The sequence below is a fragment of the Dermochelys coriacea genome, chromosome 2, assembly GCF_009764565.3.
Source record: "Dermochelys coriacea isolate rDerCor1 chromosome 2, rDerCor1.pri.v4, whole genome shotgun sequence".
NCBI classification, from domain to species: domain Eukaryota; kingdom Metazoa; phylum Chordata; order Testudines; family Dermochelyidae; genus Dermochelys; species Dermochelys coriacea.
Genome location: NC_050069.1, coordinates 188,536,320 through 188,564,005, shown reverse-complemented (window position 1 = coordinate 188,564,005; position 27,686 = coordinate 188,536,320). Strand labels below are relative to the sequence as shown.

The window sequence follows — 27,686 nt, the reverse complement described above, 5'->3', positions numbered from 1 at the left end:
CCAACTACAGAGTTAATGTAGATACAGAAGTGAAATCTCATTATATTCTTCCAGAGGTCAACAAAATTCTGGACTGAATTCTGTTTGCAGGTGGCTGGTGATGTAAGAAATGGAGCTTTTTTTCAGATCTCAGACTGTCTGGGGTGGAGAGAACTGGTGTGACCTTATTGCAGTGACCTAGGTGGTATGCTAGATGAATGGAGAGGCTTATGTTGGCAGGATACCAGATGTAATGAAACTTGCAGTATTACATTCTGGTCACTGCTTGCAAATGTTTCAGTGATTGTGGGTATGTGGGAGAGGGGTTTAGAAAAATCATTGGGAAAAGGGAGCCCCGAGGATGATTGTATTCACACCAGATACTGTATTAGTATCCATGACCATTGTAAGTGCAAATGTCTCATCTGTTCGAAACTCACTTATACATGTTTGATCAATAGAAGTGTAATTTAGGGACACACACTTCTTAAAACCATGCCTGAGAGGTTTCTCAATCATTATAATTGTAAAAGGAAGGATTCATAAGGGTGGGGGGATAGGGAGTGTAGTTATAAATACTGCTGTTACTAGATGTTTCCCCAGACTTCATTGTTGCTGTGAACAAAAGGGTGAGCTTTACCCAATGGAGTTTTCTATTACAAATATGATTCATGGGTGTATGATGGGATCATGAGGAAATGGAGACATAAAATACTTTTTAGTCAGTCAGTATGTTTCCAGTGTGCTTGTTTGCTGTGCCTTGAATCACTTCTACATGAATTGCAAAGAAGGAATGGAGATTGTTCCTTAATTCTAATTTCACCTAAATACTAAATTTGTATCAGCAATCATCTCTCTCTTGGATTATTCCAGCACAGCAACTTGCCGGGACAAGTTTAAAAATAACCAGTACAAATGACCCAGTTGTTCTGCAAAGCTGCATGCATAGATAGCTACATAATAAAGGATACTCTGCAGAAGAGCCGTGATTGCTAAAGCACTCACTGGGGACTTTCCCCTTTCTATGGCTGCTACTGCAGAGGAACACTGCATTTAAGGATATGCCATGATAAATTTATCATTTTAATACAGAGAAAAATGATTGTCCCATGATGATTGTAGTTGAAAGAGTGCAATATCAGCTTTGTGCCTTTGAATCTGAGAATCGTTTTCAGGTTACTTAGACTTGACAAAATGCCAGAATGCATAAATCATCATGATAAATTGAGACATTTTAGAACTAAGACTGACTGTGTCTGTCTGCCTATATCTCTGATTTAAAGGTAAATATGAGTTGTGCAGGAAGTCTCGATTTTTTGGGTCTTAATACTCATCCCTGTTGAAAAATACATACTAGGCTGAGAAAAGCCACATGTGAAAGACCATAAAATATTGTAACTGCGTCTAGGATGTTGCTATGTGTGCTGTGATACTACCTATATGTCTGGTAGTTCTCTGTGGGACCACAAGCCTGTACCATGAGCTTAGAGGCAAGTACTGTAGGCACTCCTAGCACTGGGCTCTACAGACTTTAGTGAGTTCCAATAAACACTCAATCGAAGAAAGTAAGAGGATTATTTTAGTAGGGAGTGCTAGAAAATAAAATATGCAAATATCCCAGGCACATGGACGTTAGTAGTTACAAACAAGTCAACCACTTTGTCAACTTCCCCCAAGTATATAAAGTTAACTGTACCTCAAATTTGTCCTTATCCTGAAGGCAACGAAGCACTTGAAGACCTCATTGGTTAGAGCTCAGGTCTTTCATCTGTGGTGTCATTTTTGCAGTTGCTTGCAAGCCAGAGCAATATATTCTTCTGTTCTGCTGGCTCCCTGAAAGTAACAGGCTGAGGTTGCTTCCCCCTGCAGCCCTGCCGAGCCCTCTCTTTGCAGCCTGATCCCAGGCTGCTGTTCCTGCTCACATGCAGTATCTAACTCTCTCCCTAACTTGATCCTCTCTGATGTCAGGATTTTACTTCCTTTTCTGGTATTCTGGAATAGGGACCCCTCTACAAGCTGAATGTTGAACTGGCTAAAATAGTGCCCTCCAATGGTTGGGGGGAGGGATGGTGGTAATGTCCTAGCATGTTCATCACAATATGTTCTTTGGCTGATGGACTATATTAACTCTAGGGAGGATTGGACAAAAAAGAAAAATGACTGTTTATCCTACGATTTCAAATATTGATGTAATAGGCCTAACACCTTTCTGTGGATAAAGTGATTGCATAATATGCTAAGTGTGGCAGCTGGTCTATGTGGAATATTTGTCTTGTAATATTTGCTGAACTTATCATGGAATTAATAGAATATTTAACAAATCTATTCTGACTAATTTGGTTGGAATTGCCTGAATTTAATATATTCTGCTCTTGTGTATTTTGCAGACCTCTCAAGGAACCCAGCACTAGAAAGAGACAGGGTTGCGTTTCTGTTTGCCAGACCCAGTCTCCAGCACTGGTTCCCCTGATGGCAGTTTGTACATCCCTGTGAAACCTGCCAAGCTGGACGCCACAGCTTTGCACGACTGCACTTTGGCTGCCACTGTGCCCCCTTCAGAGCCAACAAACCATGCAGTCCTCGCCTGTGACACAGGCATCCATGAAGAGCACTATGTAAGTGAAGCAGTAGAAGATGATGTGCTGGACTACAGAGAATACAGAGATGCCTGCACCATTACTGGTATACAATAAACTAGATTATTCTACCTCTTTCTAGAAATAGGTACACAATAGCTAAGTTTCCTTTTCCTTAATGAAGCAACTGCTGAAATAGCCGATTCATACATAATAAATTCATTACTGTTCTAAAAATACTGTGTTTTCTCATCTAGGATATAGTGTTGAAGAGTTCTGAATCTTAAATGAATTCCCACTCACAACACTACAAGAGAGCTAAGCTTTTTGCAAATAGGCCATTAATTTACAACTGTATAATTAGATTACTGTAGTTTTTCATTTAAAAAATCAAATTTGAAAGTCAGGCAATTTGGAGCTCGAGTTTAAAAACAAACTTGAAAATGAGGAATTAAAAATATTGAAGCTCAATATTATGTCATTGCCAGAAATTATGGGACTACTTGGTTACGTTACTAACTGTAACTTGGCTCTCTTGTTAGTGGGAAAGCTCTAACAATTGCCAGATGAAAGAAATGAAGTTGTAGAGTGTCCGATGCTATGCCTGTCATGTTTGCCTCTCAAAACAGCAACCAGAGAGAGGTTATGCTCTGTTTCCATCTTTGCTGTGTTAGCTCTGGTACTGTAAGAGATAATGCATTTCCCTGTAGAGCCTGAATTTCAAAACTAGTTAAGCCATTTGTTCCTTGTATATTAATGGTTAGTGTAACTGAACATAATCAATGATCTGGACATCAAATGATAAAAATTTCCTTTCCAAGACCTTTATTGGCAAAGCTTGTGAGGCCTTATGCTCAACTTAATGGTATTTCTCTGTTTTGGATGTAATGTGATAACTGTTGAACGCCAAATCTGAATGTGGTGAGGTGCCGCTGGGCCCCGCTCTCCTCTGATGCGCCCACAAACCAGCCAGAGACCTCTGCGTTGGCTCAATCACTTGTGCCCTTTATTTACAGTATACCTTCCCACCACCTTCTAGCTATAAACAGCTTCAGTATTACAGCCTCAGGGACAGTTCGCTCCTGCAGCCAGCAGAGAAGAGCTCCTACTCCTTCTAATTCTCCTCCTCTCTTTCTGTCTCTCCTGGCCTCTTTCCTGCCAGCCTTTATATAGCCCCTGGTTAACGAGGCTGGCAGCTGTTCCTGGTTTGCCAGTCAGGCCTGGGCTTATTCAGCCAGCTCCAATTCCCCTTTCTTGATTGGGGCTGGCATGAAGAGGCCTGGCTCAGATTTCCTTAGCCAGCACCCTGTCACACTGAATAATTCCAAAATAATTCCAAAATTTCAGGACTATTCTAGGTATCAGTGGGTGAAGTGCATAAATCTTACTGTGATGGGAACTTAAGCTATCTATCTTAGAATTGCAGTTAGTAATTACCTGCAGAATTTCATAGAGACAAGAAGGCCAAACTAAAATGTGGAGGTCTGTGTAAAAAGTATGTTTGTGTATGTATCTGACCATTTAGGTATAGTGAGACTGTCAGAGCCAAATTGAAAGAAATAATAATTTTTAAATTTTTTTTTAGGGGAAGTGAGCCATGATTATACAAAAAATGCTACAGAATAGCCAGTTATCCTGTAAACAGCAATTGTGTTTAAATTTGAAAATTAAATTCAGTCACTGAAGTATGTAATAGAGGGTTTTAATGAAGCTTTCACTGAAAAGCTCAATGTAGCCTTAATTATAGAGTTTCTTTGGACATCCCCATAATATGGGTATGACTAATATAGGCAAATAGGACTGGCAGAATTAGACTTTAATACTGGTACTGGCTTCTGGATAACAGGACCATCATTGTATAGCAGGGAAAGGATAATCTGTTACTATGTGTATGTGCTTTCTCTACTTGCACCATTATTTTGTTCTTCTCACTGTGTATTTGCCACTTTTCTCTCTTTTCCTCTCCTGTCTGTACCTTTTCAGATGAGTGATCAGAGATATAGCTGTGGATGTATCACCATCTAGTGTAATTTCATCGAAGAAGAAATTAAAAATTCTATTTGAGAATTACCATTGCTCTTTATACTGTAGTTTTAGTCCACGATTAAATGTTAGTCCTTGGCAGGTGCTGGATGGAAAAAGACATTTTGGGGGAAGCTTCCTCATCCTTTCCAATTTTTGCTGCCATTTTCCAGAGACAGAGCCATATAATCTTGGCAAGACAAAATGGATTGTTGCTACTAGAAATGTCAGTTGCTAATTACTCCAATTTTGAAAATTGCAAAAGCCTTTTATCCTTCTTGCTTTTGCCTTCCCATCAGTAGCTGTCACTCAAATCTATCCTTCCAGAAATGGAGATTCAGACTGCTATGTACACACAAAGCTCAAACTATATTAGGTGACAGAAGGGAAATTTTCCTCATTCCATGTCTTCCATGAGGGTATTGGCTTTTCTCTGTTACGTGTTCTGACCCAGGGACCTATTGGTGCCAGGTGGCAGAGGGCACACATAGCGCAGGGATGCATGAGGGTTACAGGGATCTTCTGGGTCTGGCATGTATATATTGGGTCACATAAAGTGTCATGTAAGGTCTCTCTAATGATCATCGTAATCATTCCGAGATATATGTACAGAAAATATGTAAGGAGTTATATATATATACAGTGAGAATTATGTTCTTGAGGTTTGTGACTTGGAGCTGATCACCAGAAAAGGTGAGAAACAGGTTTCTTTCAGGCAAGGGCTGTTTGTGTGTCTCTGTCCCACATGTAAATTGAGTATTGTATGGTTCACAGTGGGCACCCATGTACAGTCTGAGCAAAATGCTAGTCAAATGAATGCAAAGTCTCCAGAGGAGACCCTGGGCAGGAAAACACAAGCAGTAGGGGTTATCAAGTGTGCGCACACAATGGATATTTGGATTATAACTGTAGAGACAGGGAAAAACTTAGTATTGTTCCCCTGAGAAGGCAAGAAAACAGAGCTTGTTTCATGAACAGAAGATCACAGCCAACTCTGTGTAATACACTAGAAGGATTTAGGGTAAACTTTTGCTCTTATGAAATGACAATGTCTTTATTGTTAAGTTAAGCTCCAGTACGCATGTTATGATTTTATGTGATATGTAGCCTTTTGTTTCCAATAGTTCTGCTTGCTATCATTTCAATCTCTGAACTTTGTTTAATAAATATATACCTTCTTTTTCTATAAACAAATCTGAGTGCTGGGTCTTAAGCAGAGATGTGTTGTATAGTGTAACTGGTAAGCTGTGGTGTACTGTTCCTTTCTGAACAGAAGATCTGGAAATTCTGGGAGTGGATCAGGTGCTGGGGGATGCTCGGAGTGCCTAGGGGTTGGAGTGTGCCTACCATTAACTTGAGAGAGCCAGACCTTTGTAGGCTCTGAAGACAGGTGCTTGTGTTGCCAGCTGTTGGAGGTGTTGGGGAATTGATCCCCAGCAGGCATGGACAAGGCTTCCTCATGCTAAGGACAAGTGCCTCACAACCCTAAGTGCCCCTGGGGAAGTGTTACATGTGTAGTTTTTTTCTAGCCATCTTTGACTCCTTATCTCGAGTCATCTTCATTGTGTTGATTAACTGTTCAATCTTGTTCCTCAGATCTGAGGACCCTTCTACTTAGAATTACTCTGTCATGATATAGTTTGTAATCCAGAGAGCACAGCTGATGTGGGTTTGTTTCAGTGGGCTTCACTAACCAGAGAAAGGATAAATGAATTGTGATTTAAATTGTCATTTTCTCATTACTATGCATTATTCACTCATCATAATTTTCACTTCTGGGCACATGCATAAAAGTACTCCTTACTTCTTTGGCAGTCACTGATTCTGAGAGATTGGCATTGTGAATGATATGAACATTTCTCATGGAGATGAGCTATTTTGAAGCTTATTTTGTTCATATTTCATGCCTTTCACAGGATGGCTCACCACCATAAGAGAATTTTTTAAGGTTACGTTGATGGAAAATTATATACAGAAATCCAGGTCCAGAAATCCCTTTGGTCTCTGCAATAGGGGTTTTTTCTGATTAAGGACTTCAGGTTTTGTCGCAATAGTTTTTGAAATTCTACACACTTCTAGTAGTGGTGGTCATTCTCTTGTAAAGAGAATACAACATGAAGCAACTTTAAAATGTTTTGTAAAGGTAAGCAGATGTTAAGTATTAGGCTGAGTACCAAATGAAATATAAATTCTTCTAGCTAATCAGACCATATTTAGAAAATAAAGGACCAAATACTTGGAAATAGTGTAATAAGCTGTAAGAATTCATGGATTGACTTTCATGAAAGATTGAAAAAAGTTAAGAAAATATTATGTCCCTTCCAAACACAAGGACAGAGCTGGTCAAAAGAGGGAAAAAATTACAAACATTTTTCAAAAATTATTCAAAAAAATTCTACCAACTCTGAAGCTGGTCACACAGAGGAAAATTTCACACAAACTTTGTAACTTTTTTCATTTTATTTTCAGTTTTCAAAATTTTGATTTTTTTTAAATTGAAATTTAAAAAAATTAAAATTAATTCTATATAAGAAAAAAGGCTGTTTGCTTGAACTAGAGAGTCATTGCATCCATATAAACCAAAACCACATCAGACCAGTGAAGATGACAGAAGTTCTCAACAGACAAATCTGGATACAAAAAAATCTGTGTTTTTTTTATATATGAAGAGGGGAATAAAAGGAATAAAGTGGAAGTGAATAAAGCAGATTCCACATATACAGAATATTTCTGTGCTGATGACACAATCTGCTAGGTTTAATCAGTGACTTCCTTTGACAAAAGGCAACATACTATGCTTTCAATAATTTACTTTACAGTTGATATTTTATTTCATGTACATGTCAAGTACCTGCAATCTTTACTTTCCAATTTTTTATTTTCTTTTTACTTCTTCCATATATATATTTTTGTTGTTTTCAGTTTTCAGTCTTATTCACAGAACTCTACAGCACAGAAATTGGCAACACAGCTGCCAGAATACCCGAATCTTGTTAGGGAGAGCCTATGTCTGTGATTTGACAGGATAATTCAGTTTCCATGGCCATTCTGATTTTGGTGCTTGTATTGAAACTGGCAGCAGGGGTACTAATCAGTGCCACATTGTGATGATGACTTTTATGACATGGACAGGAATCCATCAACTTTGTTCACAGAGGCCACAAAATATCCATCAGGTGGCAATAACTTGAATTTCTCTCCTTCTCTGCATTGGGTTCTATTCTTGACACCCTTTTCTTCTGCCTTTACATGTTTTCTGTAGCCAACATCATCTGTTTACATGGCTTGTCATCACCTCATCACTGATGACTACTTTTGACTCTACCTCTTCCACATCTCTTCAGTCCTGCAAATGAAACTCTACAGCATCATTTCTAGGATGGCTGTCCAGCTTCCAGCTCACACTAAGCATGGTATAAATGAAGTTCTTCTCTCACTTCCTGTCCTTTGCTGTGACTGTCAATAATTCCACCATCCTCCCTGTTACCTAGGCCCACATCTTGGGTGTCTTTTTTTTTTTTTTTTACACCTATCCTTTTGCATCAACATCCAAACTGTTGCTAAATCCAGCCAATTCTTCTATAGTGCCTAAAAAATCTGCCTCTACTGTTAAAATCTTGAATGAATCCTTAGTCATTTATTGGCTTGACTACTGGAGACCCCTTCTCTTTGGCCTCCCTGATTCTCTAATTGTTGTCTTCAAGTCAATCCAACATGCTGTAACTAAAACTAATCTTTTTGCTGACTGCTCCCGTTATATCATTCTCCATGTTTGAATCCCTGCATGGATTTCCTGTCTCTTTTTCCCCATCAAATTTTAAGCTTCTCATTCTTGCCTTTTAAGCTCTGTTCCTGTTTGCATCTCATCCACCATGTCCCAACTTGCACCCTGTGCTCTGCCAATTCAATGAAAATTGACGGTCTCTGATTGTTTCCCACATGGGATTCTGTGCTTCTTCTTATGCCAGCCCCTTCATCCAGAATATCCTCCCTGATCTGTGCACAAAGCAACCTCAGTCTCAGCCTTTTAAATCTCGTCAAGACTTGCTACGTTAGGGTAGCCTTCCAGTGCTGACTTATTCCATTATTCCTGTCCTCCTGCTTGACTGTGCCCCTCAAGCTAGTATTTTATTAACTTATTTTTTAAGTAAAAATGCTAAACCTAACTACTATATTCACAATAAAAGTATGAATGTATGTACAAACGTATCTTATTTTTTGCTGTTGTAACCCTCAGGTTTTCCTTAATGCCCGTCTTCACCAACCTTATTGGTCATCCCTAATTGTGTAATTTTAGGGACAAATCTTGAGAGTTGGTGAGGAATCCGGGGAGTTGCAAGTGTTCATCACTTGGGATTTGGCCTTAAATTGTAAATTGTTTTAAGCAAGAGCCTACCCCTATTAGCACTATCAAGGCTGATTACCCACTTTGGCACTTAGAGTGCAGAAGGTGGGGATCCACAAGCATTCTAAAAATTAATACTGGCCACTCCAGGCTTGTATTAAACTCCCAAGGTTGCAGCTTCTCTCTGATTGGTAAATGCTGCCACCACCCAAGTGAAGAACGCCTTTAAGAGCCCAGGAAGGTGCTCTTGGGAATTCCTTCCTGTGGGATACCCTCAATCCCTTTCACCCCCATTCTGGGGAAGAGCTGAGAAAGAAAAACAAAGAAAATCAGCTGTTGCCGCCAGCTACTTAAAACAATGTGCACAAACCTCTTAGACACAAAAATCCACTTCTGTTCTTAAAAAAGATAAATTTTATTAATAAAAAAAAGAGGGAAAAAATACATTTGAAAAAAATACAAATCAGGCTATTGCTAGATTTAAAAAAAAAAAAAAAAAACCCTTCAAGGATTAAGCATCAAAAATAGTTTTCTTGAGGTCTAGGTTAAAGCCAAACAAAAGCACTTGGGGTTAGCACAGAGAAATCCACAAACCATAAAGAAATAAAAGGAATAAACCTAATCGCATCTTCCTAAACATCTTCTGATCTACTGACATATCTGGAGTTTTAAATGAGTAGGTTCTAGGTATGATACCGAGGATTTTTCATACGTGGCCCAAGCTTTTTACAGCATAGCTCTATCCTGTCCCCTCTCTTTGGGAGAACCACAACGACACAAAAAAGGGGAGTCATTTTTAAATTTTAAAATTCTAGCCTTCCCATTGGCTCTTCTGGCAAGGCGTCCACTCGCTTCCTTTTACCTGAGCTTAGCAGTGAGACTTTTTTAACCCTTTACATATAGAGCAATAGAAAACTGCTACTAAGAGGGATTTTATAGCTGGCTGGGTGTCTGTAAAAGGGAGGTTTATCACATTTGCATTTATCACAAGCACATTGATTTATGATTCTAAAAATTCATTGAGTATATTCTTTAGAGGGCTCTGTTTGCTAATTTGTAGCATAATTGAAGCTTAGAAACAATAGGATAATTACTTTTAGGATTGTATATATTCTATTCTTTTATCCATAGTGCCTCTTGGCTTTTTTTTTTTTTTTTTTTTTTTTTTTGGACAGACATACGTAGTCTTAGTCTTGGCTGGCTGTTTAGGTTTAGAAAACCCTAATGGATAAAGAAACTATTTGTTCTTGCTGCTGTTAAATTTTGGTTTGCCAGCATCCAACTGATGTGTGAATGACTTTTGTTCCTGCTGTAGAAGAATGAGCTTTGGGAGCCATGTTTACTTTTTCTTCTTTTGCAAAGGGAAATGCACTAATATGGTTCTGTTTGGCCAGGTGGGGGGAAATGTTAGCATATTGGGGCAAAATTAAAACTGCTTTATGGAGAAGTGTACAATAGGGACATTGCCATTTAGTGTGAATGTTTTATTATGATGATCTGATCTAAATTTTGTGTGTCCAAAATATGAAAATTCTGGGATATTTTAAAGAAACTTGATATGAAAGCATAGTGACTGTAACATATTTTAACCTATAAGAGGGGGGAAATATTAAAAAAAAGTTCAATTCATAGGAACTGAGAATTTCATGAGCTTTTTACATTAGCTCAGCCTTTACTTCCTTGTGCTAGCTCTGATTGGAGCTCTTTTGTGAGCCAACTGGTTCCTCCAACTTGGCTCTTCAGAATGTTTTAACTGCCATACTTTAGTAGAATTCCCCCCTGCAGATGACACACTGAAGAGACATTTTCTATACACAGGGATGCTAGCAGAAAATGAGTGCTCAGAGTTGTGTGGGATAATGCTGTCCTTCCTAGAGATTCTTCTTGGCAGCAAAGGAGAGCTGAGATAAATTTGTACAGTGCAAGTCTCTCATTATTTTGATACAAAAATTACTTATGACCTGGGAAGGGAGGTTCTTTTATGTGTAGATGCAAGGTAGTTTAGCAGTAGGGCTGGGTAACAGTTTTCTATCAGCTTTTTTCAATGGGAAATTAGATTTTGACTAGGCAAAACTTCTTTCCATACAAAGCTTCAGTTTTTGTGGGATGTGTTTTTGGGTGAAAATAATGAATGATCAAAACCCAGAATGCTGCTGTGCTGCCTCATGCTCCTTTTCTGTTCTATAGGCCACTACTTCTTCCATCATGCACCATGGCCCTGTGACTGCCATGATGTGTTGCCTCTCCTCACCAGGAACGAGAGACTATAGTGCATCTGGGGAGATGCAGTCCTGACACAAAGTCTGGCCTATTGAGAATGGAAACATGAGGCACCAAAGTACAACTCACATGAGGCACTGCAGTGGCATTTGAGAGTCAAAATATTTTGGCTTTCAGCTGTTCATGCAAAAAAAATTTCCTCAAGAAGTCATCTACTTCAGCCCTGTGTGTTGAGGCAGAGTCAAGTAAACCCAGGTCCTCTCTGTCAAGTGGTTGTCTAATCTGTTCTTGGTTCTATAGAGTAGATAGGGTTACTGAAGCTCCTCTGCCCACACATTCTACGAGGGCTGTTGAGATCAGATGAAGTGGTTGAGTTAGGACTCTGTTCAAATGTGTGAGAGTTGGTGGCATGGCATTCCCAACTAAAGAGTTCTCAACACTGCTGGAAATTGCACTCAGCCAGCTCAACAGCCAGAGGTTGTTGACATTTAGGATGCTATGCAAAGCCCATCTCTCTTCTGAGATGAATTAGTGGGTTGGTATTTAGTGAGTTGGGAGAAAGGTCTGTCCTTTTCTGATTTTCTTTCTTTAGTAATTGCCTTTTGTCTTTTTTAAAGCCCTTTAAGTGTTGAAAATCAGGCACATTTGATAAATTAAAAATAAATGTTATATAAAATCTGTAGGGAACAGTCCCACTTCCTCTTCTTGTCAGGAGCAGTACCACAGAAGTGCACTTTAGAAACCACCCACCATTCAGTCCCCTCTACAAAGCTAAAGTTGATTTAGAAGCCCTTTGAATTCTGTTCAATAGATTGTGTGGCTTGTTACTGAAGTGCCTGCAATATTACCTGTCGTTGTGATATCAAGCAGCATCTCAGGACTTGTCTACAGTGCCCTGTAGTGAGGATTAGGGTGTGTGCTAAGGTGTTTCACTATGTCTACCCCATGTAGACACCGCTAGCATGAACTAAACACAAACAAGGATGGAACCTTTAACATGGCCTGGTTTGAAATGGGACTATGTTAACACAAATATCTTTTAGTTCGCGCTAGCAGGGTCTGTGTGGGGTGGGTACAGCACAACACTGTAGTGCATGCAGCAATTCACACCTCTGTAGTCTGCACTGTGGGGCCATGTAGACAAGCCCTTAGATTCCAGAGTTATAGCACTTCTATAACATATGTGATGTTTGAGTGTTGGCTCACTGAGCTTCAAGCCATCAGCAACACAGCAAATTTACTTCTTTCTAGCTGACCAACAAATAGACCAATATCAAGGCTGAACTTTCGTGCCCAGCCTTCTGTCAGAAAGTCTGCCCCCATTTTGATTTTCATGCAAATATGTTGACTGCTAATTTTCTCCATTCTGTGGTTCTGTCTAAAGTGGTAGAAAAGCATCAGGTTGCAGAGTAGCAGCCGTGTTAGTCTGTATTCGCAAAAAAGAAAAGGAGTACTTGGGGCATCTTAGAGACTAACAAATTTATTTGAGCATAAGCTTTCATGAGCTACAGCTCACTTCATCGGATGCATTCGGTGGAAAATACAGCGGGGAGATTTATATAACACAAACAGAGAACATGAAACAATGGGTTTTATCATACAGACTGTAAGGAGAGTGATCACTTAAGATGAGCTATTACCAGCAGGAAGGAGCGGAGGAAGGAGGAAAACCACTGATCCCACTGAGGGTTACCAAAAGAAACTACAGTATTTGCTCAAGAAACTCCCTGAAAAAGCACAAGAACAAATCTGCACAGACACACCCCTGGAACCCCGACCTGGGGTATTCTATCTGCTACCCAAGATCCATAAACCTGGAAATTCTGGACGCCCCATCATCTCAGGCATTGGCACCCTGATAGTAGGACTGTCTGGCTATGTAGACTCCCTCCTCAGGCCTTACGCTACCAGCACTCCCAGCTATCTTCGAGACACCGCTGACATCCTGAGGAAACTACAATCCATTGGTGATCTTCTTAAAAACACCATCCTAGCCACTATGGATGTAGAAGCCCTCTACACCAACATTCCACACAAAGATGGACTACAAGCCGTCAGGAACAGTATCCCCGATACTGTCACGGCTAACCTGGTGGCAGAACTTTGTGACTTTGTCCTGACCCATAACTATTTCACATTTGGGGACAAAGTATACCTTCAAATCAGCGGCACTGCGATGGGTACCCGCATGGCCACACAGTATGCCACCATTTTTATGGCTGACTTAGAACGACGCTTCCTCAGCTCTCGTCCCCTAATGCCCCTACTCTACTTGTGCTACATTGATGACATCTACATCATCTGGACTCATGGAAAAGAAGCCCTTGAGGAATTCCACCAGGATTTCAACAATTTCCATCCCACCATCAACCTCAGCCTGGACCAGTCCACACAAGAGATCCACTTCCTGGACACTATGGTGATGATAAGCGATGGTCACATAAACACCACTCTATATCGGAAACCTACTGATCACTATTCCTACCTACATGCCTCTAGCTTTAATCCAGATCACACCACACGATCTATTGTCTACAGCCAAGCTCTACGATATAACCGCATTTGCTCCAACCCCTCAGACGGAGACAAACACCTACAAGATCTCTATCATGCATTCCTACAACTACAATACCCACCTGCTGAAGTGAAGAAACAGATTGACAGAGCCAGAAGAGTACCCAGAAGTCACCTACTACAGGACAGGCCCAACAAAGAAAACAACAGAACGCCACTAGCCATCACCTTCAGCCCCCAACTAAAACCTCTTCAACAAGGATCTACAACCTATCCTGAAGGATGACCCATCACTCTCACAGATCTTGGGAGACAGGCCAGTCCTTGCTTACAGACAGCCCCCCAACCTGAAGCAAACACTTACCAGCAACTACACACCACACAACAGAACCACTAACCCAGGAACGTATCCTTGCAACAAAGCCCGTTGCCAACTGTGTCCACATATCTATTCAGGGAACACCATCATAGGGCCTAATCACATCAGCCACACTATCAGAGGCTTGTTCAGCTGCGCATCTACCTATGTGATGTATGCCATCAGGTGCCAGCAATGCCCCTCTGCCATGTACATTGGTCAAACTGGACAGTCTCTACGTAAAAGAATAAATGGACGCAAATCAGACGTCAAGAATTATAACATTGAAAAACCAGTCGGAGAACACTTCAATCTCTCCGGTCACACGATTACAGACCTAAGAGTGGCTATCCTTCAACAAAAAAGCTTCAAAAACAGACTCCAAGGAGAGACTGCTGAATTGGAATTAATTTGCAAACTGGATACAATTAACTTAGGCTTGAATAGAGACTGGGAGTGGATGGATCATTACACAAAGTAAAAGTATTTCCCCATGTTATTTCTCCCCTCCATCCCACCCCCCACTGTTCCTCAGATGTTCTTGTTAACTGCTGGAAATGGCCCACCTTGATGATCACCACAAAAGGTTTTCCTCCTTCCCCCCCTCCTTCCTGCTGGTAATAGCTCATCTTAAGTGATCACTCTCCTTACAGTGTGTATGATAAAACCCATTGTTTCATGTTCTCTGTGTGTGTATATAAATCTCCCCACTGTATTTTCCACTGAATGCATCCGATGAAGTGAGCTGTAGCTCACAAAAGCTTATGCTCAAATTTGTTAGTCTCTAAGGTGCCACAAGTACTCCTTTTCTTTTTTGAGAAAAGCATCAGAAGACTAAGCTGTAGCATGCTGCTACTAGCCTCCAGGACTTATCACTTGTTAAGTGGTTGAGGGAAAGACACTCATTCTGAATTCCATCTCTGGAATAGTATCAGGCTTAGAACCTGACCAAAGAGGAAAATCTCATTGCAGACACAAGGTCTTGGTTGGCTGTCAGCCTATATTAGAGCACTTTTGTGTGAATGGCTGTCTTCCATAGTTTCTGGGCTCTCCTAGATTTATCAGGTGTAACAAGGCTTTTGCTGATGCCAAATTGTTTTACCAGGAAAAACTTTCTTTCCCCTCTTAACAGAGATATGCAGGTCCATCACCAGAGAACATTTTGAGAAACAACTCCTCCCTTCTTGCTAGGACTGCGGTTCAGCAGCAAAATTCCCATATGGAAAGTGAATTTTTCCTCACACATTACTTTCTCCACGTGGGATATTTTCTTCTTTTAAGGACCTAGACATTTTACAAAAGCTAAGTTTGGGTGCTGTGTAGCTGTTGGTGAGCCATGGTCATTTCTAAATGTTCAAAACACTGGTCTCAAGAGGACAGGTGGCTGAAACCTGAAGGGTCCTTTAAGTATAGTCTCTCTTTTCTTCCTATCTGCAAATGTAAATGCTACATCAGATCAATCCGCTACTTCAGGATCTCTATCCACAGTAGTAGTAGTGTTTTAAAAAAAAAAATCCTCTAAATAGCACTTTTTGAAGAATGAACCTGGGTATTTTTAGCATAGCTTAAGCTTTATATTATGAACCCAACATTCTTTCCATCTCTGCCACTGCCCTGTCCACACAATAAAAAAACGAAACAAAAAACTTGAAGCAATCATTCTCTTTCTCAGGACACTGCCAGGATGCAAAAAAGAAAAGGAGTACTTGTGACACCTTAGAGACCAACAAATTTATTTGAGCATAAGCTTTCGTGAACTACAGCTCACTTCATCGGATGCATTCGATGAAGTGAGCTGTAGCTCACGAAAGCTTATGCTCAAATAAATTAGCTAGTCTCTAAGGTGCCACAAGTACTCCTTTGTATTCGCAAAAAAAAAAAAAAAAAAAAAAAGACTAACACGGCTGCTACTTTGAAACCTGCCAGGTTGCAGGAATTGATGCCACTGCATTGTTAGCAAGGCGTACTTCTGAAACACATAGGAAATGCTCATATGGAAAAAATACTCTCAACAATCACAGCCAAAAAGGAGCAAAAATATTTGTCTGAAGGAAAAGCAAATACTTAAATGTGAAGTGTAATCAATTGCAGTGATGATTGGCTGAGGGGGTAATTCACTGAAGTAACGGCAGTAAGGAAGTGTTAGTGTTCAATGTTTAGGCACATTTTCAAACAGAAAGAGTTCTCTGAAAATAAAATGGAAAGCATATTAGCCATAATTTCTGACCTCTGCTGCAGTGAGGTGGAAAGTTAAGGAAACAATATAAAGAAGATTTTGAGCCAAACAGTTCCTGAGCAGCTTATAACTTTATCAAAGAAAAAGTCTGTAATTAATTTTATTAACAAAAGGTTCTTTATCACAAATTAATGACTGTTCCTTTTGTGCTGAGTTTTATGCTTAACATTTGATTTAAAGGTTTAGACTCTTAACACCAGGGAAACTGGATATGAATTATGGTAGTCTTTAATTAAGTAATCACACACTAGTTTTCCCACAGAACCCCTGCCTAATTTAGTGCCCAGGGTGGATGCATGAGAACAGTTGAATTAAAGTTGCATGGGCACCCATAAATCTGACCACTTCCTAAAAATAATTGTTTAATGAAGTTCTTTGTATATAATTACAGATGTTTATAAATATACTGTATTATATAATATCTGAAAATCAGTTTTTTTAATGAGAACTCACTCCATTTCTGTTACGAGCTAGTGTTCCTAATTCCCATTTTTTAAATTGGTTTTATGTAAAATGCAGTGAATCATAACTGTGCCACATTGGCAGTCAACTCTGAACAGCGTGAAGTTCATTTAACGTTTTGTGTTGCATGAGACTGGACTTTAGCCTCCAGGCAGTAACAGTGTTCTGCAGAACAGCTTGCTTTTAATTAAATGAAAATTTCTCCTCTGGCTCACTGAGTTACTTTTTCAGGTATGATTTTGAGCATGTAAACTTAACTAGATCCTTTTTTTAAAAAAAAATTATTTTAAGTTATTTGTTGGCCTTGGAATATATAGAATAACTTTTATCCAAAGCTTGTGTTACAATTATTCTGTTGGAATGAGGGTGGGATGGGACGGGACAGAGAAAAACTGGTTGGGAAACTGAATAGGAGGCTCTGTACAGAAGAATAGCTATGAATTCACCCATTTCCCCCTGCTTTCTCTTCTAACCTTTTCCTCTTGCTGGTCTTTCTTTCCTTTCATGAGGCCTTCTTTTTCTTATACCTCACCATTTCATCTTTCTCTGCCCATCCCTTTTCATATGATTTTCCCCTTTCTGCCTCCTGTTCTCTTTATTTCTTTTGGGATATTAGTGGTTATACAAGAAGAGGGAGAGTAAGAAATTGTGACAAGATTTTATGAAGTTCTGATTCCTCTGTGGAAAGTGCAGGGTGGTACTGATACAGATCATTGACCCATTAGTCTAAAATTTGTACAGAAGAAAGGAAAATAATGCAATAAGACAGATTCATTTTCTTTTTCTTGTTGGCATATCTACTTTTACGAGGCAACTAACGATCAGGTGTGCAGATAGTGAAGCAATTAATAGATTAGTGTCTAGCATCTACTGCTTCCCCATAGATTTGATGTGGATGCAATAGCTCTGTGTAAGCTGCTGGACCAGCTGGGGAAGGCAAAAATCGCACTTCAAACAATGGCACAGGACTCTTCTGAATGCTTTCTTTATTAACAGAGATTCAGAACAGCACAACACATTCCCATACTTGCCACCAAACCTAACAGATATGCAGGAGACCATAGGCCTGCCTCCAGACCAATATAGGTCCCTTTCCCCCAACCTGCAATTTCCAGGTATCATGGCTGTATTGGGGCTGTGGCACCAGAAACTCTCCTCGCCCACTTCAGTCTCCCCTTCACGGGTGCTGGTAATCGGGATTCACAGAAAAGGCAACATAGCTTAGTTCTGTATTGTTTTGATGGTGTTTTCCCACTCATCCCTAACCCTCTCCATCTCCAGCCAGACCTCTACTCAGATAGCCCTGACGTTTGAGAAGTGCCCTTCGGAATGGGAGCCTGGGGATCTCTGTGTGGAGAACCACTCCATGTATAAATCTGCGGGGGATGCTATGGGTGGATGAGTGTACCAAAGATCTGACTGCTCCTAGCATCTGGGCAAAGAAAACAGGTTTCCAAATAATTTATGCCATCCAACTGCTCAAAAAGCTGTCTTGGGAGGGTGGGGAAAAAAAATTAAACAGGTGAGTACCGCAGACGGCTAGTCCTTCTGAACTGATGATCAGGGTATATCCTGGACTTTCTCCTCGAAACATACTCTGTGGCATCCGAAAACAGACAATCACTATGCTCTCAAATGAAAGCTCACAGGAAAATAAGACAAAAACAACATATCACCTCTGGGTAAACACTTTTCACAAAGTGATCACTCTATAACTATATCTTACCTATAAGTGCCCTCATCCTCAAAGGAAGCCTGGCACAGTACTTTCAAAAGACGATCCTGAGAGCTTAAATTCATAACTTTGCTAGACACTAAAAATCATGGTCTGAATTAAGACACTGGTTTTATGCCTTATTACAACAAAGTAACCCTCTAACTCCTTTTTTTTGTTCTATGACTACCGGGGTGTCAATGGGCCCCTTCTAAGGGAGCATTCAAGGTGAATATGTGCTAACTACGTATGCTAAACTAGCCATTGGATCTTACTTTTAGCAGTGACACTCTTAGTACCTTTCCCAGACCTGAGGAAGAGCTCTGTGAAGCTCAAAAGCTTTTGTCTCTCACCAAATTGGTTCAGTAAAAAATACTTCCTCACTCACATTCTCCAATTCTTTTAGTTCATTCGCAGTAAGTCTGTTTAAACACCGGGTGGCGATATCTACCACCATGATATTCAGTAGTCAGCTAGGAAATAATTTGAACCCTGAAATAAAGGGAGGAAAAGATATGGCTTGGTTTTGTTTTGTTAAATAGGATTCAGATTATTTTGAATCTGAATTAAGGGGTGGCCTGAAATGAAGTGACTGATTCATTCTCTACAAGGGGTGTCTGCACTTTCTTGGTTATAGCAGGGATGAGTTGTGCTCTGTTACTGAAATCCTTTGAAATACTCACACACCCCAGGATATATGGTGCTTTATAAATGTATTTTTCTGTGTCTCTATTGTTATTTCCAAGCAACCAGTGCTTCTGGGACTCCTCAGCTGGAAAATCTTAAAAAAAAAAAACACACCACACCACACCACGCTTTCAGAGAATTAAAAAAATGTAACAAGCTTACTTTCCAGCCACTTTATCTCTTGGAATAGGGTTCCCTACATCTTTATCTATACTGTGTGGCACCTACCGGTATATCCCCTTTCTCCTTGCCAGTCTTGGCCTGGGCAGAAGGAGTTTATTCTTGTAGTCTTTCTCCTCTCTCTCACTATTTTCTTTCACCTCTCCTTGCCCTTTTTAGTAATTACCTCTTCCAGCTGTTCTTACTCTGGCCTTGTGGAGAGCAGTCTGGTCATGTGATACTGGCTTATGTTCTTGTGCTCAACTGCTAAATGTCACTAAAAGACAGCTTAAAATATACATTTAATATTTTCCATGTTGCAGTTCTGTAATTCCCCCAGGGATGTGTCATTATTGTGCAGGGGAGAAGAGAGCGGGGATATCCAAGAGACTGTGAATTTGGAACAAGGGAGGAAGCTTGTGTGATTGTGAACGTGGATAGCCTATAAGACTTGCACTCTAAGATGTGGTCCATGCTATGAAAAGATTTCAGAATGATTGCTTGAATTTCTAATTAACCCCCTTCTCTCCATTCTCATTTCTCACAATCTCTCCCTTCTAGTTTTTCCTTCCATGCCCATTTTTTCCTCTCCCTTCTCTTCTACCTACCTCCTCCTCCTATGCAGTCAGCCACACAGAGATTAAGCATACATTCCTGAAAGACCCTGTTTTACTCCCCTATTTTCACCTCGTGGTCCCTGTAGCCAATAACCAAGATTTTTTTCAAGAAACAGAACAATGAAGAAATAAAACGTTCTGTGGAAAATAATGAAACGTCTCTTATATCTTTCTTCCCCAATGGCTTGTAGAGATGTATTCCAGTGAAAAGCTGTCTCACTAACTTGGAGGGTTGCATCAGTTACATGGTGTTGAGGTCATTTCTGCCTAACAGGGTTGCTTTATTTACAGTAAGTTGTGAAGTGAGTCACTGCCCTACCAATGCCAAATTCTGAGACCTTTGGCACTGGTTAAAGATGGAATTCAGGGGCCAAAAATTTCATATGTACACAGCATATTAGCAGTTCATTAAACAGTGTGCAGGAAAGGCATGTGGTAAAACACATGTTGGTAATCCCCACTCAGAAGAATGCTTTGTGTTCCAGCTTCCCATTCTCACATTTTTGCTTCAGCTAAGGTTAGCTATGGAATTCTGCCCTACCAATCTGAAAATGCTATTTAGAATCATAGAATATCAGGGTTGGAAGGGACCTCAGGAGATCATCTAGTCCAACCCCCTGCTCAAAGCAGGACCAATCCCAGTTTTTGCCCCAAATTCCTAAATGGCCCCCTCAAGGATTGAACTCACAACCCTGGGTTTAGCAAGCCAATGCTCAAACCACTGAGCTATCCCATTTAGTGCTCTGCCTTTTTTCTGTTTATAAAGCAGGACTTTTTGTTAGTAATTTACAATTGAACTGTGTGGATCTTGATAAATTGAAAAACTGAGCTATAGACAACAACATGAAATTCAACAAAGACAAATGTAAGGTGTCAGAGTAGCAGCCGTGTTAGTCTGTATTTGCAAAAAGAATAGTAGTACTTGTGGCACCTTAGAGATTAACAAATTTATTTGAGCATAAGCTTTCGTGAGCTACAGCTCACTTCATCGGATGCATTCCTGAAGTGAGCTGTAGCTCACGAAAGCTTATGCTCAAATAAATTTGTTAGTCTCTAAGGTACCACAAATACTCCTTTTCTTTTTGCAAATGTAAGGTGCTAAACTTAGGGAGGAAAAACAAAATGCACAAATACAGAATGGGGGATAACTGGCTTCGCAGCAGCATTGCTGATAAGGATCTGCGAGTAGTGATGAAACACAACCTCAAAGTGAGTTGTCAGTGCAACACTTGCAAAAAAAAAAAAAAAAAAAAAAAAAAAATGCAACCCAAACTGCATTTGCTTAACAGAGGCATAGCATACAAACCACAGGACGTGATAGGACTGCTCTACTCAGCACTGGTTAGTCCTCAGCTGGAGTACTGCATCCAGTTTTGGTCACTGCTGCAGAGAAAGGATGTAGAGAAACTGGAAAAGATCCAGAGGCGAGTGACAAAAATGATCAGAGGAATGGAATGCAAGCCATGTGATCAAAGGCTGAAGGAACTAGATATGTTTAGTTTGGAAAAGAGGAGATTAAGGGGGGGCATGATAGCAATCTTCAAATACTTGAAAGGCTGCCATAAAAAAGATGGGAGAAATTGTTCCCTCTTGCTACAGAGGGCAGGACAAGCGGCAATGGGTTCAAACTACAGCATAGCAGATTTAGATTCAATCTCAGGAAAATCTTCCTAACTATAACAGTAGGACAATGGGACAAGGAATGCCTAGGGAAGTCGCGGAAGCTCCTTCACTGGATGTTTTCAAAAAGAGGCTGGATAAATGTCTGTCTTGAGTGGTTTAGACACAACAAATTCTGCAATTCTGCATCTTGGCAGAGGGCTAGACTAGATAACACTTGCAGTCCCTTCTAACCCTATGGTTCTATGATCCTATGAGTCACCAACCCTGTGCTTACACGGCTCTTGTTTCTCCTGTTACAAATCTCACTCAGTCATGCATTCCAAACCAATGTGTATTGCTCACTGTTCTTTTTAGGAAACTCTTGCCAGTACTGAAGTAAACAGACATGCTTGCCTGGCTCATCTTAAAACATAAGAGTTCAGGTATTTGAAATAATTAACATGAGCTATATGTTTCTTTTCCTCCTTTCAGATGTGTGCAATAGTACTGATCTTCCTGAAGTTGAAATCATCAGTCTGCTGGAAGAACAGCTGCCCCATTACAAGCTGAGAGCAGATACAATCTATGGTTATGACCACGACGACTGGCTTCACACGCCTCTCATTTCTCCTGATGCCAGTATCGACTTAACAACTGAGCAAATAGAAGAGACGCTGAAATACTTCCGTAAGTGAAAACTTGACAGTTGTACTGAAGCAAGAATATGGCTTGTAAATTAAATTAGTGCTCTCTGTGACAAGGCCCTCAATATAGCAGCTGTGCTTAGGGATCAGCATGAATGGCGTCGGACCAAGCTACATGTACAATTTAAACCAGCCTTCTGTTACAATGCTGTGGCAAAAGCAATAAATACATGAATAATGGGTCAAAAGCTTGTCTGTTTTCTGTACCAGTATGACAGGTTTCTGATGGGTAGAAGGTAAAGTAAATATTAAATAAAAGATTAGAACATACAAAAGAGTAATTGCACTTGTAGTTTGTACATGCAGAGCTTCATCCTAGAGAGATGTTCTTGATTATCCCCCTGGATTAAATTCTATTTAGGATGAGAAAGTAACAGACTTTTAATGAAAAAGACAGTAAAAAAAACCCTAAAAACACTTAAAACTCAGATCCACACCTCATTTAAATTTCCAGAAGGTTGGAAAGTCCCTGAAATATCTGGAGTTTGAATATATATGGGTATGCATTTTGTTTGAGGACTTTTTAATCAGCTATAGATTAACATAGTCTACTCATATTGAAATTACTTATCCATTCCACAGGTTTAATGTGAAAGTTCTGAATGTTGGGTGAGTGAAGAAACTTCCAAGTCGTTGTTTTTGTTTTTTAAACATACTTTTTCCTTTAAATCAGAACTTGTGCAAGAGGAAAACCAGGAAAAAATGTTTGATCAAAAAGAAATGTACGTAACGTTAAATTCCTGGATTTCGATTGGTATAATTGGAATGTATTACTTTTGCTTTAACTCTCTAAGGTGGCAGTTGCAATTTCCTTATATTAAGCATCAGCATAAAATACAAAAACTAGGTCTAGGCTTGCTGCCTACTATATTTGCCTTTTTTATTTGCTGACACATTGCGTGGTGGATGATGCTATGGTGTCCTGGCAAGGCATCATGAAATCAAATAATAATGTTGCAGCTTAGACTTCTGGGAGAGAGAGCTGCAATTCTGACTATCCTGGAAGAACTGAACTTAGTAGCAACCCTAAAGGGATGGTCAGTTCACAGAGTTTGTCCTTTCATCTTTTTCTTTTTCTGTCCAGTTTCATGACATTGCAAACAGTGGCTGACCATTACACCTGTAGGAATAGTTCCTAGCTTAATGTTCTGTTCACTCTTGTCTAAGGGAAGGGTTTTCAAAGTGAGGAAAACCTATACAAATATATCCAACATAAATCCTCTGGCCATCCTAATGATGATTTTGTCATTTAGTAATTCAGCAAGAGATTTGTGATGAAATAAAGGTTCTTCTTCGAGTGCTTTCTCATGTCCATTAACTTATGTGTGTGTGCTTGCCACATGCACCAGTGCCAGAAGTTTTCCCTTCAGCAGCATCTGTAGGGGACTGGCTCCGGCGCCCCCCTGGACCAGTGCACATGTGCCACGGTATATAGGGCACGGCCAGCTCAACCCACCCTCAGTTTTTTTTTGCCACCAGTTATGGTGCTGGAACTGTTGCTGCTTCAGTTAGCGCTGTTATGTTCTTGTTTGTACAAACTTGTTAATCCTTGTATTATAGCGTATATAGTTTCCTGTTAGTGTTAGTAAATTGCTTAGCTATACTTGGAGACTCCATAGGTCCCGAATGGGACTTTGCCTTGGGATGGGGCATGCCCCGGTCCCGAGGCTTTAAGCTCTGTGATCACTGCAAGAGGCTCATGCCCGTTAGCGATCCACACAGCAGTTGTCTGCATTGCTTGGGTGAAGGGCACATTAGTGAAAAGTGCAAGATTTGCACATCCTTCGAGCAGAGGATTAAGAAGGAGAGAAGGAGCGTGACATTTGTTTAAGAGCCCTCCTTATGGAGTCAGCCCTCGCACCAGGGCAATGCTCTGACTTGTGGCCAAGCACCGTGACCTCACTACGCAGCGCCAACCGGGACCATCCACTGACTAGCACTGGTCCCCATCCGTGGCTCTAGCCAAGTAGCCCACGAAGATGGTGTGAGGTCATCTCCAACCTCCCGCAAGAGAAAGGATAATACATGGGTGCAAGCAAGGTCCCATGCTGGGCAACTCTTCACTCCTGTCGGGATCTCAGGCTCAAGCTCTGGTGGAGCGATGTAGTCCAAACCGCTCCCTGCTGGCCACCCCAGATAGTGGCAGAGGCCTCTGTCAGGCAGCACAGGAGATCATGACCCTCCCGGTGCCACCCACAGCGGCTCCTTCGGTTCCCTGGTCATGGAGTATATCCGCGTTCAGACAGTCACAGTCCCAACCTCAGCGGCACCGTTCCCCATTGTGGGAGATGTCCTGCCAGTGCTCACCCTCCCGTAGCAGCCACACCTCTGACTTTGAAAGGCAGACTCGGTGCAGTCCCATTCAGTCCCCGGACTTGGGCACAGGCAGAGAGGCTCGAGGCACAGCTCGCTGGCGACTGGGCACAGACCTCTGGAGGCATGCGCTCCCTGGTAGGGGTAACGGTCCCGACGCTTGGTATCTCCGAGACAAGGGTTCCACTCGTGGGACCCGTTGAGGGATCAACACTACCATTCCTCAGACCATCATCAATCCCCTAGGAGGGCATCACCACGTGCGGGCCCTTCCCGGCACCAGGCCTGTTCCGATTCCCGGCCCCGCTCCCATCCTGGTACCATTTGTCAAATGCAAGACATAGATCTCTGGCTCTAGGCTTCAAATCCGCATGAGCCAGGACATCTTCCTTCTGGTCTTCTGCCCCAAACCCCATGAGACTAGTGAAGAGAGATATGCTTTGGACATAAGAAGGTCCTGGCTTTCTACCTTGATCAGATGAAGCCTTTCCGTAAATCGACTCAGCTGATAGGATGAAGGACCTCCCAGCGTCCATGCAGAGGATTTCTAACTGGATCACCTCTTGCATTAGCACCTGCTATGAGTTGGCAGGAGTCCCGCCGCCACCGATCGTCAGAGCCTACTCGACCAGAGTGAGGCATCTTCGGTGGACTTCCTGGAACACTTCCCGATCCATGACATCTGTCGAGCCACAACATGGTCCTTGGTGCACACGTTCACAGCCCACTATGCTGTCACTCAGCAGGCCAGGGATGATGCTGGGTTCGGCAGAGCAGTGTTACAATCTACATGTCCGTGAATTCCTACCCACCTCAGAGGGGTACTGCTTCTGAGTCACCTAAGTTGAATGGACATGAGCAAGCACTCAAAGAAGAAAAGACAGTTACCTTTTCCATAACTGGTGTTCTTCAAGATGTTACTCATGTCCATTCCACAACCCACCCTCCTTTGCCACTGTCGGAGTTTCCAGCAAGAAGGAACTGAGTTTGGGAGGAGCCGGCGGCGCCTTATTTACCGTGGCATGTGAGCACAGCTCCATGGGGTGCCAGAGCTTATCCCCTACAGATACTGTTGAAGGAAAAACTTCCGGCACCAGTTCATGTAGTGAGTGCGCACACATCTAAGTTGAATGGACATGAGCAACACATCTCAAAGAACACCAGTTACGGAAAAAGGTAACTATCCATTTCTTTCCATTTGCATTAAACTATAGGTTTGTTTCACATATGAATTTGTGACATTTAAAATTACCTGTGATGTTAAATTCCAACCCTGCAAACTGAAGCAACCACTCTGGATTACAGTATAGGATCAGTGACTGAAATTTCACTAAGGTATGGTGTGTTAGATTTAATTGCAGTGTGTAGCAGTTACTGAATTTAGGTTGTAAACAACAAAGCTCTTGTTGCTTCTTATGACTAGTTTTAAAGTGCACGTGACAGTAAGAGAACATGTCATCCAAACACTAAATTAAATATCTTTCATCTTTAAAAAATGGTGTAATTTTATATTTTAGGAAATAAATCCCTTAAATATGCTTGTGTTGCTGCCAGTGATACGTGGCATTAATTTCACTAATGGACAAAAGAAATAATGCAAAATTTAAAAATAGCCAACAACTGCAGCAGGTCTACAGAGCTGGTTAAATTACATTGCTATAATGAAGAGATGTTGTATCAATAATATGCTAGTGTCCACTGAAGTTGGGTTAAATAAAAAATTTGAAATATCAGATTTCAAACTCTGTTGTGGCTGGATAAATGCTAACTGTTGAATTCAAGATATTTTTATGATGAATTCAGTTCTACAAATCCATGGGCTAAACCTTGAGCCACTTTATATGAGCATGTTAAAGCTAAATGCAGAGGAAATCTATTACCCTGGTGGGCAAAGCAGCAGAGAACCATCGGCACGGCTAGTGAGTGTGCACAACATGAAGTTATGTGGCCTAGGGTTGCTGTCTTTGGTTGGACGAATTCCTGGAGATTTCGTCACATGATATAATCTTTAATTAAAGATGAATCTTTAATTCTTGGAGACTCCTAGACACTCCTGGAAGGTTGACAACCCTAATGTGGCCTCAAATCAGCATGAGAATCCAGCAATGGCCACTACCTTTAATTCTTCACTTCTCCCAGCTTGTGTGCTCAACAGGAGCTGGCAAACTAGGTGACTACAGACCCTGACACAATGTTGTGGACAAGGACTCCATCCAATACACTTTTTAGGAGCACAAAACTGTGGCTTGTGTTCTACTTGCTTTGAGGCTTTAGCAAGAGGATAGGGAGAAACTAGAGCTGCTCACTGGGAAAAGTTAACATGAAGAAGAAGTAATAGCGAGTGGTTCCTATACAGATGTTCGCCAGATAGTTTTACATTTGCCCAGCCGCCCGCAGCTCCCAGTGGCTGTGGTTTGCTGCTCCTGGCCAATGGGAGCCACAGGAAGCGGCGCAGGCCACAGGGATGTGCTGGCCGCCGCTTCCCACAGCTCCCATTGGCCGGGAATGGCAAACCGCAGCCAATGGGAGCTGCGGGCGGCCGTGCAAATGTAAACAAACTGTCTGGTGGCCTGCCAGCGGATTACCCCCCACAGCTTACCCACCACTGGTGTAGAGTATTTTTGAAAGGGAGAAAAATAACCTTATCTAAATTAAGCATTGCATTGATAGCCAGGAAATTGGGAGTTCTGATTGCAGCTCTCTTGCTGACTTGATCTGTTGCCATGAAAAATCATGTAATCTTTGTGTCTGCCTTGCATATCTGTATGGTAGAGATAAAACTTAAAATACTGTTGTACCTCACATATGGGAATTGAGGACAGATTGATATTAACATAGCTCTTTGAAACTATAATGCATTGTATAAATGTTAAGTGTTGTTACTACTATTAGTCATTCTTTCATCCAAATCAAAAGATATCAAACAGTGTAAAGTTATATATTTAAATAGCTTAGCATGAGAAATCCTTGAGCTGCCACCCCTGTCCTACAAGAATGTCCCCAGGAGTGTGACTGCTAATGGAATGATCCGTTTTAAATGCAATGGCCGAAACGCACTCTCTTGCATGAGTTCACAATTTTTGTAAGGTTTAAAAAGTCATTAGCGTTGGGTGTGTGCAATCACTGACACTTGTCTAGCTAAAGGATTTTATCTCAAAATTACAGTTCCCTAAAGAGT

At 41.0% G+C, this 27,686-nt stretch overlaps 1 protein-coding gene across 3 annotated transcripts in view; it reads left to right on the top strand.

The window, feature by feature from the left end:
- Window positions 1-2,390: 2,390 nt before the first annotated feature.
- TRAK1 (trafficking kinesin protein 1) overlaps window positions 2,391-27,686 on the top strand; it is a 125,943-nt gene continuing 100,647 nt past the window's right edge. For all 3 annotated transcript variants that reach the window (XM_038391045.2, XM_038391044.2, XM_038391046.2), the window contains exons 1-2: window positions 2,391-2,661; window positions 21,984-22,178. The gene's annotated coding sequence lies outside the window, so the exon portion shown is untranslated. The remainder of the gene's footprint in view (window positions 2,662-21,983; window positions 22,179-27,686) is intronic.